Raw genomic sequence first — 17,550 nt, 5'->3', positions numbered from 1 at the left:
ATCAGTGACAGACCATACTCAGGGGGATGGGCAAGCAACCAATGTCCAAAAGATAACAGGCTGAACAAAGGATAAACAGGCCGTGCAAATACAAAATGAAAGAAAAAAAACAATAATAAATAAATAAGCAGTAAATATCGAGAACGTGAGGTGAAGAGCCATTGAAAGTGAAGGTTGTGGGAACAGTTCAGTGATTGCTGAGTGATGTTGACCCCTCTGGTTCAGGAGCCTGATGGCTGAGGGGTAACAACTGTACCTGAACCTGCTGCTGTAGGTCCTGAGGCTCCTGTATCTTCAGCAGTGAGAAGAGAGCGTGACCTGAGTGGTGGCTGACGGATGCTGCCTTCCTGCGACAGTGCTCCATATAGATGTGCTCAGTGCTGGGGAGAACTTTACCTGTGTTAGACTGGGCTGTACCCACTACTTTTGGTTCAAAGACATTGGTGCTTCCATACCAGGCCATGATGCAGCTGGTCAATGTACTCTCCATCGTACATCCATAGAAGTTTGATTTGGAAATATGTCACCGTTCTTTCACCATCACTGGGTCAAAGTCTTGGAACTCCCTCCCTAACAGCACTGAGGATCTACCCACATCTCAAGAACTGCAGTGTTTCACAAAGGCAGCTCACCAATCCCCCCTCAAGGGCTACTAGGGAAGGGCCTGGTAAACTGACATCTCTGGAACCAATAAAGAGAAATAACCTGAACCAGAAGCGTTAGCAATGCGGATTCCAACCAGTGAGCACTCGATTCCCACGTCTTCTGGGCAGCGCAGTGGCGTAACAGTTGGCGTAAGACTTCAGTGCCAGCGATTGGTGTTCAATTCCCACCGCTCTCTGTATGATCTCCCCGTGACTGCATGGATTTCCTCCGGGCGCTCTGGTTTCCGCCCACGTTTCAACGACATACGGGTTAGTAAGTTGCGAGCGTGCTATATCGGTGCTGGAAGCATGGTGAGACTTGCCGGTTGCCCCCGGCAGGTCCTCAGACTGTGTTGGTCATTGAAGGAAACGTTGAGTTTCACTGTATGTTTCGGTGTTTCAACGTATAGTACTGTGCAAAAGTCTTATGCACATATGTTCACAGGAGCTAGGGTGCCTAAGACTTTTGCACAGTACTGTATTTGTCAATGTGGAATGGAAAGTGGGTTTGTAAATGTGGCGGGAGCAAAGGATGCTGGGAATAGTGAGGGTGGAGCACTGAGGGGGTGTGTGAAATGGGTGGTAGAAAAGGATTGCCCGGTCAGGGGTGGTTCGGGTACAGACACACCCAGCCCTGATATTTAATTCCAAACATCTGGTTTGTTGATCATTACAGAGTGTCTCTCTGGTGTTTCCCACTCCCTTTCCCTTTTCCCAACCATGATTCCCCTCTTCCTGCCCCCTTCCCACTCTCAGTCCCTAACAGAGACCCATATCAGAATCAGGTTTATCATCACTCACATATGTTACCTGGGCTTTAGCACCTAAGTTACAGAGAAAGATTGAACAAGTTAGGTCCTTATTCTTTGGAGCATAGGAGGTTGAGGGGGGACTTGATAGAGATATTTAAAATTATGAGGTGGATGGATAGAGTTGACATAGATAGGCCTTTTCCATTGAGAGTAGGGGAGATTCAAACAAGAGGACATGAGTTGAGAGTTAGGGGGCAAAAGTTGAGGGGTAACATGAGGGGGAACTTCTTTACTCAGAGAGCGATAGCTGTGTGGAACGAGCTTTCAGTAGAAGTGGTAGAGGCAGGTTCGGTATTGTCATTTAAAGTAAAATTGGATAGGTATATAGACAGGAAAAGAATGGAGGGTTATGGGCTGAGTGCAGGTCGGTGGGACTAGGTGAGAGTAAGTGTTCAGCACGGACCAGAAGGGCCAAAATGGCCTGTTTCCATGCTGTAATTGTTATATGGTTATATGTTGTGAAATTTGTTTTTATTTGTGGCAGCTTTACAGTGTAATACATAAAATTACAACAGTACTGTGCAAAAGTCTTAGACACCTTAGCTATATATGTATGTGCCTAGGACTTTTACAGAGTACTGTATATGTGGCAAAGAAAGTTAATCTTTATTTCTTTCTCTTTTGGCTCATTCTTAATTCTAAGTTGTAGAAAACATAATGTACCAATTTTTAAACAAGGTAGAACAGTTAGTCTAACACAAATGAAGCAATCAGAATCTTCAGTTGATCTTAAAGTAAGTCTGACGAGTCTGAAATAGATGCTTTGTTACGGGAAGATCCACACTCAACAATTCAGGAACAGTGTCTTCACCTCCACCATCAGATTTCTGAACCATTATTTCAATTCAAAGTAAATTTATTATCAGAATACGTGTATGTCACCATATACAACCCTGAGATTCATTTTCTTGTGGGCATATTCAATAAATCTGTAGAATAAGAACTATAATGGAATCAATGAAAGACTGCACCAACTTGGGCATTTATAGTCACCTTTACGCCTCGACATTGTAGTGCTGCTGCAAAACAACCTGTGAGACGGTGATAATAAATCTGAGACTACGTACACAATGCTGGAAAAACTCAGCAGGTCAGGCATCCGTAGGCTGAGAAGTAGGAGTCCGGACTGGAGGCAGTCATCCTCATGGGATGCAAGCGAGCAAGCTTGTAATCCTTCTTGGATGTGAGGAAGGAGAAGAAACGGCAGTTGGAGGCCTGAATCCAGCGGAGAATGAAGTGGAGTCGTGGACCATGGCAGACGATGGAAAGCGTGGCTCAGAGTGGGGCAGAGACAGTGATAGGAACCGCAGGTATCTCCGCATGGCGGTAAGCGTGGCTCGGAGAATCCGACGGGAGAAGCGGAGGGAGCATCGTTTAACAAAATGGCGGTACCTGGGATCCTCGCTGGGAAGCCTGGAATGGATGCTGTCTGGCCTGCTGAGTTCTTCCAGCGTTCTGTACATATTCTTTGATCCACAGCATCTGCAGTTGTATTTTTGTATTTTGATAATAAACCTGATTCTGGTGTAAAGTCACCCTCCCTCTCCCACCTACCTCCCTACCTCTCTCCTTTGCTATTTCCACACCCTCTTTCTCTCACTCTTCCTCTATCTCGCTCTCTGTCTGTCTCTCTATCGCTCCTTCTTCCTCTCTACCTCTCTCTCCCCCACCTCACTGTCTCTTTCACCACTGAGGTCATCTTGATGCCTCAAGAAGATGGCATTTATAAGATATAGGAGCAGAATTAGGCCATTTGGCCTATCGTGTCTGCTCTGCCGCTTCATTATGGCTAATCTGTTTCCCCCTCAACTCCAATTTCTCGCCTTCTCGTTGTAATCATTCAATAGTCAATATTAGAGAATGTATACAATATACAACCCGAAATTCTTGTTCTTCATTGACATCCACAGAAAGAGTGCCCCAGAAACAAGTGACAGTAAAATGCCTGAACCCCAAAGCCCCCTCTGCTCCCCCCACACATAGGCAGCAGCAAAGAAACAACCCTCCCCCTCCCCACTTACTTCAGCATCAGCACCCTCCGCCCACCAAGCAAGCAATAGCAAAGCCCCCAAGAAAAACCATGATCTGTACAACAAATACTAATCGTTCACCCGACAATTTGACATTCCACAAGCTCTCTCTCCCTCCCTTAGAAAGGGGCAGAGAGGTGTCACCCTTTCATAGTGAGACAGGAGACACAAATAAAACAACTCATTGACTTCTGGTGATCAAGTCTGCCACGTCACTTTTTCTCCCCCAAGTTCTCCAACTTGAGAATCGGAAACAAACTCTCCCCCACCAACGAGAGAAAGAGAGATCGTGCGATTTGCTGAGTACAGAGCCTCTGACAGCTGATCCACTGTTCCCAGTGTACCGTTTTCTCCTGCGCGCTTCGGTCAGTGGCAACAGCATGGAATTGGCTCGTCCCCAGAGCCACAAAGCCTCAGAGTCATGAAGGCGTGCTTGCCTTCTAGGCCACATCCATGGGATATCGAGAAACAGCCAGCCGGTGAGCCCCAGGAGCAGGTCCCACAACTGAAATTTGAGTGTAGCTCGAGGTCTGGGTCTTCGACAGAACCCAATCCACCTTGAAAGGGGAAAAAAGAGAGACATGAGTGGTAGGAATTAAACTGTTTCTGCAGATGAGCTTGAAGGAGTCACTGTCAAGCCCCATCGTAGCTCCATCCCATGAGCTGATTAATCAAGAGTCTATCAAACTCTGCCTTAAATATACCCAATGACTTGATCTCCACAGCCACTTTGGCATGAACTTCACAGATTCACCACCCTCTGACTGAAGAAATACCTCCTCATCTTCGTCACTAAGGACCATCACCATGCCCCTATTGCTACCATCAGGGAGGAGGTACAGGAACCAAAGACCCACATTCACCAATTCAAGAACAGCTTCCTCCCCTTCCCCACCAGATGTCTGAATGGCCCACGAACATTATCTCATTAGTCCTTTTTTTTGCAACATTTATTTATATAGTAATTTATAATAATTTTATGTCTTGACGCTATACTACTATGGCAAAACAACAAATTTCATGACATACGTCAGCGATAATAAACCTGATTCTGATTCTCGAGGGTATCTATGGAAGGACATTTAAAGGCTGGTTCAAAATGCTAAGCCCACATCTATCAAATGAATATGTGAATTATGAATGAATAATTCTGATAGATAAATATATTCATAGAATTCCTTATCAATCTACCTATCTTGGTTTGTCAATCAGAATCAGGTTTATTATCACTGGTTTATGTCATGAAATTTGTTGTTTCGTGGTAGCAGTACACCGCAATACATGAAAAATTAATACAGGTTATAATAAGAAACATTGAAGGATTGAATTGAATTGACTTTATTTCTTCACGTACATGAGGAGTAAAAATCTTTACATTATATCTCCATCTAAATGTGCAATCATATTGATTTATAATAATTTGTAATAAATAAAACAGTCAATGTGATATAGAGTACACTCAAATCAGCGTAAGTTAATCAATCTGATGGCCTGGTGGAAGAAGCTGTCCCAGAGCCTGTTGGTTCTGGCTTTTATACAGTGGTACTGCTTCCCGGATGGTAGCAGCTGGGGTAGATTGTGGTTGGGATGGTTTGGCTCCCTAGTGATCCAATGGGCCCTATTTACACACCTGTCCTTGTAAACGTGTGAAGTTCACAACTACAGATGCACTGGGCTGTCCGCACCACTCTCTGCAGAGTCCTGCAATTAAAGGAGGTAGAGGGCATAGGTTCAGATTGCAGAGGTGAAGAAGCTGTTCTTTAAATATTGAATGTGGGTTTTCAGGCTCCTGTACCTCCTCCCTGATGGTAGTAATGAGAAGAGGACACTTTCTCATGTGAGGGTGCTTAATGATGCTGCCTTCTTGAGGTATTGCAGTTTGAAGATGTACACAATGATGGGGAAGCTTATGCCCGTGATGGAGATGGGTGAGTTGACAGCAGGAGTTCCCAACCTTCCCAACTAACACCATTAGCCAAGGGGATTCATGGACCCCAGGTTGGGAGCCCCTGCTCTACAGCTTCTTTCGGTCCTGTGCATTGGAACCTCCATACCAGATGCTGTAAAACTTCACAAGAGCCTTTGATGGCGTATCACATCTCCTCAAATTAACTCTCAGAATGCGAATTACGACATTGTGAGCTTAGCAACCATTCTAATTGTGAAATGTGGCAACAGACTGATCCATTTACAGTGGGAACTGTGTGAATCTTAAACATAGTACTAAAATCAAAGGCACAATTTACAGTTTTGAACCAGCAACAGGTGATTTTAGGCCCTTGAGCCTGTTCCGCTGTTCAATATGAAGGGAAGGCCTTTGAACAGCTGGTTAAGTTTTTATCCCAAAATGTGCTACCAATCCAGGACCTAAGTCTCTGCAATTTTCCCGAAAACCCTCCAATTATTTGAGGAAGTGATTCGTGAATGACTCATTTCCTAATTCTTATGTCCTATTGCTTTGAACTCCTTCACCAGATCAAATGAATCCAATCTGCCTTATCACGCTTTTTAATCACTTTGCGCACCAGCAAAGCTAACTGCAGCTTTGATGTAGATAAGGTCAGATATTCTCCGGTCCTGTTCACCCTGTACACATCAGACTTCCAATATAACTCGGAGTCCTGCCATGTGCAGAAGTTCGCTAATGACATGGCCATACTGGGGTGTGTCAGGAATGGTCAGGAGGAAGAGTATAGGAAACTGATACAGGACTTTGAGATATGTTGCAACTCAAACTACCTGCGTCTCAATATCACCAAGACCAAGGAGATGGTGGTGGACTTTAGGAGACCTAGGCCTCATATGGAGCCAGTGATCAGTAACCTGTGTGGAGCAGGTTAAGACCTACAAGTATCTGGGAGTGCAGTTAGATGAGAAGCTAGACTGGACTGCCAACACAGATGCCCTGTGCAGGAAAGCACAGAGTCGACTGTACTTCCTCAGAAGGCTGGCATCATTCAATGTTTGTAGTGAGATGTTCAAGATGTTCTATCGGTCAGTTGTGGAGAGCGCCCTCTTCTTTGTGGTGGCGTGCTGGGGAGGCAGCATTAAGAAGAGGGACGCCTCACATCTTAATAAGCTGGTAAGGAAGGTGGGCTCTGTCGTGGGCACAGAACTGGAGAGTATGACATCGGTGGCAGAGAGGAGGGCGCTAAGTAGGCTACGGTCAATCATGGAAAACCCTGAACATCCTCTGCACAGCACCATCCAGAGACAGAGCAGCAGCTTCAGTGGCAGGTTGCTGTCAATGCAATGCTCCTCAGACAGGATGAAGAGATCATTACTCCCCAACGCCATTCGGCTCTACAATTCAACCACCAGGGGCAAGACATGTTAAAGTGCTGGGGTTAGGACTGAGCTTAAGTTACCACTCAATGCACTTTAGTAAACTTATTTAAGAACTTTTTAAAAGCTATTTATTAATGCTTTTTGGGTGGGTGATTGTAGATGCATATCATATTTATACTGAGTTAAATTATGTAATTAGTTTTGCTACAATAAGTGTATGGGACACTGGAAAAATGTTGAATTTCCCCTTGGGGATGAATAAAGTATCTATCTATCTATCTATATTCGGTATTGCAGCGACTGACACAAAATGCTGGAGGAACAACTCAGCAGATCAGGCAGTATCTATAGAGAAGGATTAATAGTCAATGTTTCAGGCTGAGACCCTTCTTCAGGACTGGAGAGGAAGGGGGAAGAAGCCAGAATAAGAAGGTGGGGGAGGGGAAGGAGGACAAGGTGGAAGGTGATAGGTGAAACCAGGTGAGTGGGGAGAGTGAGGGAAGGGGGGATGAAGTAAGAAGCTGGGAGGTGATAGGTGGAAAAGGCAAAGGGCTTGAGAAGAAGGAATCTGATAGGAGAGTGGACCATGGGAGAAAGGGAAGGAGGAGGAGCACTTGGGGGAGGTGATAGGCAGGTGAGGAGAAGAGATCAGAGGCCAGAGTGAGGAATAAATGAAGAGGGAAGCAGAAGGGGAAAAAATGACTGGAAGGAGAAATCAATATTCATGCCATCAGGTTGGAGGCACCTTAGATGGGATATGAGAGTGAGTTTGTTGAATGCCTTTCAACAAATTTGATGTCTTTTTAGAGCAGTTTGTTGTTGAGCCTACTAGGGGATCAGCTATACTGGATTGGGTGTTACGTAATGAACTGGGGGCAGTTAGGGAGCTTAAGGTAAAAGAACCTTGTGGAACCAGTGATCACAATATGATTGTGATCAACTTGAAATTTGATAAGAGAGAAAGTACTCATGTACTCATGTAGCAGTACTTCAGTGGAGTAAAGGAAATTACATCTGTTGATCAAAGTAAATTGGAAGGAGCCACTGGCAAGGATGTCGGCAGAGCAGCAATGGTGTGTGTTTCTGGGAAAAGCGAGGAAGGTGCAGGACATGTGTATTCCAAAAATGAAGAAATACTCAAATGGTAAAATAGTACAACCGTGGCTGACAAGGGAAGTCAAAGCTATTGTAAAAGCAAAAGAAAGGGCATACAGCAAAGCAAAAATCAGTGGGAAGACAGAGGATTGGGAAGTTTTTAACAAGCTACAGAGAGCAACTAAAAAATCATCAGAAGGGAAAAGATGAAGTACAAAAGCAAGCTAGCAAATAATATCGAAGTGGATAGTAAAAGTTTTTTCAAGTATGTTAAAAATAAAAGAAAGAGACTATTAGAAAACAAGGCAGGAGAAATAATAACAGGGACAAGGAGATGGCTAATGAACTAAATGAGTATTTTGCATCAGTCTTCACTGTGGGAGACACTAGCAGTGTGCCTGATGTTGTCGTGTGTGAAGTAAGAACGGTGGGTTCAGTTATTATCACAAGACAGAAGGTGCTCAAAAAGCTGAAAGACCTAAATGTACTTAAGTCACCCGGACCAGATGAACTGCACCCTAGGGTTCTGTAGGAGGTAGTGTAACAGATTATGGTGGCATTAGATATGATCTTTCAAACACCATTGGACTCTGGCATGGTGCCAGAGGACTGGAATATTGCAAATGTTACTCCACTCTTTAAGAAAGGAGGAAGGTAGCAGAAAGGAAATTATAGACCAGTTAGCCTGACCTCAGAGGTTAGGAAGATGTTGGAGTCAACTGTTAAGGATGAGGTAACAGAAATGTAAAAAAGAACAGTACAGTAAGCAGGCACTAACTCTTTATAGGACAAAGAACATCAAACAATATAACACAATACACATGGCCATTTTGGAAATGTGTGTCATGACTATGTTGCCACCCACAGCTCTAATCTGCTAGTTAAATTTGCTGATGATACTACATTGATTGGCCTTATCTCAAACAATAACGAGGAGGCCTACAGGGAAGAAGTTACCTCTCTGACATAGTGGTCTCAAGAAAGCAATTTCTCCTTCAATATTGCAAAAACGAAGGAGCTGGTTGTGGATTACAGGAGGAATGGAGAAGGGCTAACCCCTGTTGACATCAATGGATCTGGGGTTGAGAAAGTAAACAGCTTTAAATTCCTTGGCATCCACATTACCGAGGACCTCACATGATCTGTACACAGCAGCTGTGTGGTGAAAAAGGCACAACAGTGCCTCTTTCACCTCAAAAGCCTGAGGAAGTTAGGTATGGGCCTGCAAATCCGAAGAACTTTCTACAGGGACGCAACTGAGAGTATCCTGTCTGACTGCATCACTGCCTGTTATGGGAACTGTACTTCCCTCAATCGCAGGACTCTGCAGAGAGTGGTGCGGACAGCCCAGCGCACCTGTAGATGTGAACTTCCCATGATTCAGGACATTTACAAAGACAGGTGTGAGAAAAGGGCCCGAAGGAACATTGGGGAACAAAGTCACCCCAACCATAAACTGTTCCAGTTGCTACCATCCAGGACATGATACCGCAGTATGAAAACCAGGACCAACAGGCTCCGGGACAGCTTCTTCCACCAGGCCATCAGACTAATTAACTCATCCTGATATGAGTGTATTTCTAGGTTACATTGACTGTTCTATTTAATATAAATTACTATGATTGCACATTGCACATTTAGATGGAGACATAACATAAAGATTTTTACTCCTCATGTATGTGAAGGATGTAAGAAATAAACTCAATTCAATTTATCTTGTAACCCTCTATCAGGTTGCCTCTCAACTCTCTTCACTCCAGAGAGAAAAGCTCTAGCTTGCAAAACCTTGTCTTGTAACATCCCGCTGAATTTTCTCTGCACCCTCCCTAAAGCTTATGCATCCTTACTATAGTGAGATGACTAGAACTAAACATAATATTCCAAGTGTAGTCTAACCAGAATTTTACAGAGCTGCAACGTTACCTCGCGGCTCTTAATCCTCAGTCCTCTGTGTGTCATTAACTTGTTTTCTGTCGTTTCTGCGATTTTTTTTCTTTTTCATGCACGTTGAGTGCTTGCTATTTTCTTTGAATGGGTTCCACGATGTTTCTTTGTTTTGTGATTGTCAGTGGGAAGACAGATCTCAGGGCTGTATACTGCATGCATTGTTTGATAATAAATGTTCTTTGAATCTTATCTAATTAAAACCAACACACCATCTGCATTCTTAACAACTCCATCAACTTGCTAAAAAAGTTTCTGATTTCGATTTCATTTTCCACTGTATGGCCCTGGCATGGGATTTCTTCACAGTGTAATTGTGCTCACACTCCTTGGCATCTTTATGTCTATTTTACAGTAGCTTTACCCTTAGATTGAGCATGTTATTTAAAACTTTGACAAACTTCTACAGACGCACAGTGGAGAGTTTCCTGACTGGTTGCATCAAGGCCTGGATTGGAAACAACAATTCCCAAGAATGTAAAACTACAAAAAGTGATGGATACAACTTAGTTCACCACAGGCAATGCCCTCCTCACCACTGTGCACAGGTACAAGGAGTTCTGCCAAAGAAATCAGCACTTATCATAAAGAACCCCCACCATCCAGGCCATGCCCACTTCTCTGCTACCACCAGGAAGGAGGTACAGAACCCACACCACTAGGCTCACTAACAGCTAATACCTGCGTGGGTAACTTCACTCCCCTCAGTGCTGAACTTATTCCACAATCTATGGACTCACTTTCAAGGTCTCTACAAGTCACGTTCTCAGTATTATTTATTTATTTTTTTGTATTTTCACACTTTGTCGTCTTTTGCATATTGATCGTTGTGTGTAGTTTTTCATTGATTCTATTGTATTTCTTTGTTCTACAGTGAATGCCTGCAAGAAATCCAATCTCAAGGCTGTATATGGTGACATAGATGTATTTTAATGTGAACTTTGAGGTCTTACTCCTGACCCTGGTATGTAAAACTATGAGGGGTATGGAAAGGTTAGACTACAGGAAAGATTTCCGCATATCAGAGATCGATAAAAACTCCACCATGGACGGTCCCAAGCTCGGCTATGAAAGGAGGAGGGTTGGCCATGGGGCTAGCAACCCCATCCTGTAAAAACCCAGAGCTACAGAAATGCCAACAGAAGCTACAAAGACCTCATCCCTGAGAGAGGAAAGATCTTCGCCTAGAAGAAGTATGAAGTTCTGAATGGAAGCTATGGGGCTGATTAACCTTCGGCCTAGGACAGAGACCTATGGCGAGCTGCTGTTGGTGGCCTACGCCCCAGCAGGGCTGATGGGCTTAAGAAGAAGCAGAAGAGGTAAGTCAATCTGGAGGACATAGATTTTAGGGTAAAGGAAAGAGCTTTCGGGGAAATGTGAAGGGAACCTCCTTCATCCAGAGGTGTTCAGCACCTGGATACACTGCAGAAAGAATGGGGGAATCAGAGTTACTGACAGCTTTGAAGAAATGCCCATTTGAACTTAAGTCACTCCAGTATGGAAAGCCTACAGACCCAGGGCTGAAAGATGGGATTAATCAGAGTCAGAATCAGGATCGGGTTTAATAACACTGACATATGTCATGAAATGTGTTGTCTTTGTGGCAGCAGTACAATACAATGCATAATAATAGAAAAAAGTGAGTTGCGTTTAGGATGTATATAATAAATAGTTAAATAAGTAGCGCAAAAATAAAAATATGAAGTAGTGGGTTTGTGTTCATGGGTTCAGTGTCCATTCAGAAATCTGATGGCAGAGGAGAAGTAGCTGATCCTGAATCACTGAGAGTGTCTTCAGGCCTCTGTGCCTCCTTCTTGATGGTAGGAATGAGAACAAGGCATGACCTGGGTGATGGGGGAGTCCTTAATGATGGGTAAAGCTTTTTTTAGGCATCGCTCTTTGAAGATGTCCTGGATACTATGGAGGCCAGTGCCCATGATAGAGCTGACGAAGTTTACAACTCTCTGCAGCTTATTTTGGTCCTGTGCAATAGCCCCTCTCCCCACACCAGACGGTGATGCAGCCAGTTAGAATGCTGTCCATTGTACATCTGTAGAAATTTGTGAGTGTCCTTGGTGGCATACCAAATCTCCTCAAGCTAATGCAATATAGCCGCCATTGCAGCTGCATTGATAAGTTGGGACCAGGGTAGATCCTCAGAGATATCGACACCCAGGAACTTGAAAATGATCACTCTTTCCACTTCTGATCCCCCTATGAGGACTGATGTGTGCTCCCTCATCTTAAAGTCCACAACCCGCTATTTGCTTTTTACTGACGTTGCTGCGACACCCTTCAGCTAGCTGGCATATCTCGCTCCTGTACCACCTGAAACTCTGCCAACAATAGTTGTGTCGACAGCAAATTTATAGATAGTGATTGAGCTGTGCTTAGCCACACGGTCATGGGAGTGCGGAGGTGCCCGTGGGTCAGCATGGACTAGGTGGGCCGAGTGGCCTGCTTCCAAATTGGATGACTCTGTTGGATCCTGATACTTCTACAATCTAAAGGTTCTTCAGAAGTCAAGAACAAGGCATAGAACATGTTCTGAAACATGGTGAGAGAGGAAGGAAAAAGCGAGTACACAGATAGAAGAGTAGGGACGTTTATTTATTTATTTAGAGAAGCAGCACAGAACAGGCCCTTCTGACCCCGTGAGCCACACCACCAAGCCAGCCACCTATTTAAAATTAGCCAAATCACAGACAATTTGCAACGACCAATTACTTCACCCACCTCCTCCACCAACCTTCCCCCTCAACTATCACCTGCCAGCTTGCACCCCTTTCCTCTCTCCCTTATTTTGATTTCTGCTTCCTTCCCTTCCAGTCCTGATGAAAAGTCTCAGTCCAAAACATTGACTGTTTATTCATTTCAATAGGTGCTGCCTGACTTGCTGAGTTCCTCCTGCGCAAAGCTGGGTGGCAGTGTGAAATATGAGGAGGATGTTATGAGAATGCAGGGTGACTTGAACAGGTTGGGTGAGTGGGCAGATGCATGGCAGATGCAGTTTAATGTGGATAAGTGTGAGGTTATCTACTTTGGTGGCAAGAACAGGAAGGCAGATTACTATCTGAATGGTGTCAAGTTCGGAAAAGGGGAAGTACAACGAGATCTAGGTGTTCTTGTACATCAGTCACTGAACATAAGCATGCAGGTACAGCAGGCAGTGAAGAAAGCTAATGGCATGTTGGCCTTCATAACAAGGGGAGTTGAGTATAGGAGCAAAGAGGTCCTTCTGCAGTTATACAGGGCCCTGATGAGGCGACACCTGGAGTATTGTGTTCAGTTTTGGTCTCCAAATTTGAGGAAGGACATTCTTGCTATTGAGGGAGTGCACCGTAGGTTCATGAGGTTAATTCCTGGGTTGGCAGGACTGTCATATGTTGAAAGATTGGAGCGACTGGGCTTGTATACACTGGAATTTAGAAGGATGAGAGGGGATCTGATTGAAACATATGAGATTATTAAGGGATTGGACACGCTAGAGGCAGGAAACACATTCCTGATGTTGGGGGAGTCCAGGACCAGAGGCCACAGTTTAAGAATAAGGGGTAGGCCATTTAGAATGGAGTTCAGGAAAAACTTCTTCACCCAGAGAGTTGTGGATCTATGGAATGCTCTGCCTCAGAAGGCAGTGGAGGCCAATTTTCTGGATGCTTTCAAGAAAGAGTTAGATAGAGCTCTTAAAGATAGCGGAATCAAGGGATATGGGGAGAAGGCAGGAACGGGGTACTGATTGTGGATGATCAGCCATGATCACATTGAATGGCAGTGCAGGCTCGAAGGGCTGAATGGCCTACTCCTGCACCTATTGTCTATTTTGTGTGTGGCTCTGGATTTCCAGCATCTGCAGCCTTTCTCATGTTTATAATCTACTACATATTTCCATTGAAAGGGTTCTTCTTTTCCAGTTACTCATTGTTCAACTGGTGATTCATTTCCCATTTTATTGTATCACCTCATGCCTTGTCATTTAAATCATTCTTTGCTGTATGTTTATCAATTCCCAGTTGTATTCAGAGGGAGGCTCAAGTCACTGGTTATTTACATCTATTTTTATTTATTTCAAGATTCAGCACAGAACAAGCCCTTCTGGGCCAATGACCTGCTCTGACCCGCAAGCTACCAATTCAACCCTAATCTAATCCCAGCGCAATTTACAATGACCAGTTAACCTACTGTGATATGGAAAGTTAACTTATTTTGCTGATCAAAAATTGTTCTGAAAGTCCCTTCCACCATGCTGGTTAATGCTGCCTTCCCATGGGTTAGCTCTCGTGCCCTGCGCCACCGGTTTCTGGTCCCAGGACATGTGCTGTGATACCTGCAACTGGCTTCCTTTCTTCAGGTGAGTAAAGGTGAACGCACGTGTGCAAGTCGCTCTCTTTTTTGGGACCCCGAGCCACCAAAGGCAGTGAACCACGGGCAGTGCTGGGGAAATAATTTGGAAGGTGCGTTACGGTGAGGGGCCAGTGTTTCAGGTGCACACCTAATTAAGTAGATGTTTATTGCTTGTTTAATCTTGTTCTGTAACTTGGACATATTTAGCAAGTGTATTGAATGCCTAGTGTTGTAGTTTCTATAGTTTGGGTGGCGTGGGTGAGTGCTTGTTCGACTTGCATGTGAGTGAAATGTTTCACAGCTTGCCTGTGAATAAGCAGTTGTTGTACTTAACCCGTAATCAGTGTCCGCTGTTTCGCTTTCCCAATCTGCAAATCTGCTTCTGTACAACACCTGCTAACCGGTTCGCCTTTGGATGGTGGGAGGAAACTGGAGCACTTGGAGGAAACCCACGCACTGATGGGGAGAAGGTACAGGAGCCTCAAGACTCACAGCATCAGCTTCAGGAACGGTTATTACCCCTCATCCATCAGGCTCTTGAACCAAAGGGGAAAACTTTACTCAACTTCAGTTGCCCGATCAATAAAATGTTCCCCCAACCTAAGGACTCACGTTCAAGGACCCTTCATCGCATGTTCACGATATCTATTGCTTATTTATTATTAGTCTTCCTTTCTTTTTATATTTTCACAGTTAGTTGTTTTCTGCACTCTGGTTGAACATCCAGGTTAGGTGTTCTTTCATTGATTCTGTTAAGGTTATTATTCTATAGACTTATTGAGTGTGCCCAGAAGCAAATGAATCTTAGAATTGTATGCAGTGACACATACATACATACTTTGATAATAAATTGACTTTGAACTTTGGGAGTGTACAAACTCATTACAGATTGAACAGGAATTAGTCATAGACTTATAGAACACTATAGCACAGAAAAAGGCCCTTCATGCTGAAGCATTTATCTGCCTAGTCCAATTCCCCTGCACTTGGACTATTGCCCTCTATACCCCTCCCATCCTATCTATCTAAGCTTCTCTTAAACATTGAAATTTAACCCACATCCACCGCTTCCACTGGAAGCTCGTTCCACACTCTCACCACTCTGACTGAAGAAATTCCCCCTCGTTGCCCTTAAGTTTTTCACCTTTCACCCTTAACCCATCACCCCTAGTTGAAGTCTCAACCAGCCTCACTGGAAAAAGCCTGCTAGCAATTACTCTATCATATCAATCACCCTACCCTTTCATAATTTTGTATACCGCTATCAAATCTACCCCCCCCCAGTCTTTTACATTCTAGAGAATAAAATCCTAATATACTCAGTTTTTCACTATAACTCAGGTCCGCAAGTCCTAGCAACACCCTTGTAAATTTCTCTGTACTCTCTCAATTTTATTTACATCTATCCTGACAAAAACTGCACCAATGCTCTGAACTAGACCTCATATAACTTCAACGTAACATCCCAACTCCTGTTTTCAGTACATTGATTTATGAAGGCCACTGTGCCGAAAGCTTTCTTTACAACCCTATCTACCTGTGATGCCACTTTCAAGGAATTATGGATCTGTATTCCCAAATCCCTTTGTTCTGCCACACTCCTCAGTGCCCTACTGTGTAAGACCTACCCTGGTTGGTCCTCCCAAAGAACAACTCCACACACTTGTCTGCATTAAATTCCATCTGCTTTGATAGTCTTCCTTGCTCTCCAGTACACCCGCAATCTTGAAGTCATCTAATGTCAAAGCCAAAGTCTAATCCAATTTACTACCTCATCCAGAATGCTGAGCGACTGAACCTTCTTGACCAGCCTCCCATGCAGCACCTAGTCAAAGGCCTTGCTAAAATCCATGTGGATGCATCCACTGCCTTCCCTTCATCAACACATCTGATAACTTCTTCGAAAAACTCTATGGCCCGTCACGCATGCTGACTATCCCTAATCAAGCCACGCCTATCCAAATACTCATATATCCAGTCCCTTAGAATACCTTCCAATAACTTTCCCACTACTGATGTTAGGCTCGCCAGCTATGATTTTCTGGTTACATTAGAGACGTTCTTAAACAGTGGAACAGCAGTAGCTATCCTCCAGTCCTCCAGCACCTCATCTGTGGCTAAGAATGTTTTAAATATCTTTGCTGGGATCCCTGCAGTTTCTGCTCTAACCTCCCAAAAGGGTCCGAGGGAACACTTACTCTTGTCCCACGAATTTATCCACCCTAATTTGCCTCAAGACAGCAAACAGTAGTCTGTATGGGGCCCGTGACCTCACTGCTGCATTGCCTCACAACTGTAGACTCTGTGTCCATCTCCATTTAAAATTTCCACAGTCTCTTTCAGTTCCACGCGTATTTACCACTCTGATCTTCCATCTTCGCTATCCTTTTGATCTCAATATATCTACCTTATTCTCTATATGTTCTCCTTCACTCTGGTTTCTAGGGCAATCTCATGTCTTCATTTAGCCCCTCTAATTTCCTTCTAAGAGATCTAGTATCACACTCTCTTTAGTTGGGACTGATTAAGGAAACTTTCCCGAACACATTTGACAAATTCTTTCCCATCCGGCCCTTTTACAGTATGGGAGCCCCAGTCAATATATAGAAAGTTAAAATCACCAATTAACACAACTTTATGCTTCTTGCAATAATCTGTGTACTCTCTAAATCCACAGACTGTTGGGTGGACTATAATATTATCCCATTAATGTGGTCTTAGTTCTACTCATGAAGTGCCTCAGTAGACAAGCTGTCCTGATTGAGCACTGTTGTTACATTTTTCCTGACTAGTAATACTACCCCTCCCCCTTTAATCCCTCCCACTCTATCATGTCCTAAACAACAGACCCTGAAACATTAGGCTGCCAGTCCTGCCCCTCCTGCAACCAAGTCTCACTATGGCTACAATGTCATAATTCCACATGCTGATCCATGCCCTGAACTCATCTGCCTTTCCTACAATTCTCCATGCATATGAAATTTACGCAACTCTGAATATTAGTCCTACCATGCTCGAACTTTCAAATTCCTGTCTTTGGGTATGTATGCTTAACACCATCTTTCTCCACAACGTCTCCATGATCAATTCTATGGTTCCTACCCCCCAGTCAAGCAGCACTAACAAACCTTCATGCTGGGATATTGATCCCCTCCAGTTCAGGCGTTTGGATCAAACCTTCCCTGGAAGAGAGCCAAATGATTCAAAAACCTGATGTCCTCCCTCTTGCACCAATTCCTTAGCCACATGTTAAAACATGTGACCTTCCTAGTTCTTGCCTCACGAGCACGTGGCATGCGTGGCAGTCTCCAGATTATGACCCTGGAGGTCCTGTCCTTTAACTTAGCACCTAACTCCCTGAACTCACTTTGCAGAACCTCGTTGCTTCTCCTA

At 44.1% G+C, this 17,550-nt stretch overlaps 1 protein-coding gene across 3 annotated transcripts in view; it reads left to right on the top strand.

The window, feature by feature from the left end:
* Positions 1 to 17,550, top strand: part of gdpd4a (glycerophosphodiester phosphodiesterase domain containing 4a) — a 143,683-nt gene that overhangs the window by 21,094 nt on the left and 105,039 nt on the right. For 2 of the 3 annotated variants that reach the window (XM_059963730.1, XM_059963731.1), the window contains one exon: positions 10,688 to 11,132. The gene's annotated coding sequence lies outside the window, so the exon portion shown is untranslated. Of the gene's footprint in view, positions 1 to 10,687; positions 11,133 to 13,682; positions 14,165 to 17,550 lie in introns of those variants that run through there. The other variant, XM_059963733.1, reaches the window with a different exon arrangement.

Source organism: Hypanus sabinus, chromosome 3 (genome assembly GCF_030144855.1).
Source record: "Hypanus sabinus isolate sHypSab1 chromosome 3, sHypSab1.hap1, whole genome shotgun sequence".
NCBI lineage: Eukaryota > Metazoa > Chordata > Chondrichthyes > Myliobatiformes > Dasyatidae > Hypanus > Hypanus sabinus.
Note: the sequence above shows the minus strand (reverse complement) of the source record. Positions and strands in the feature narration are given on the sequence as shown.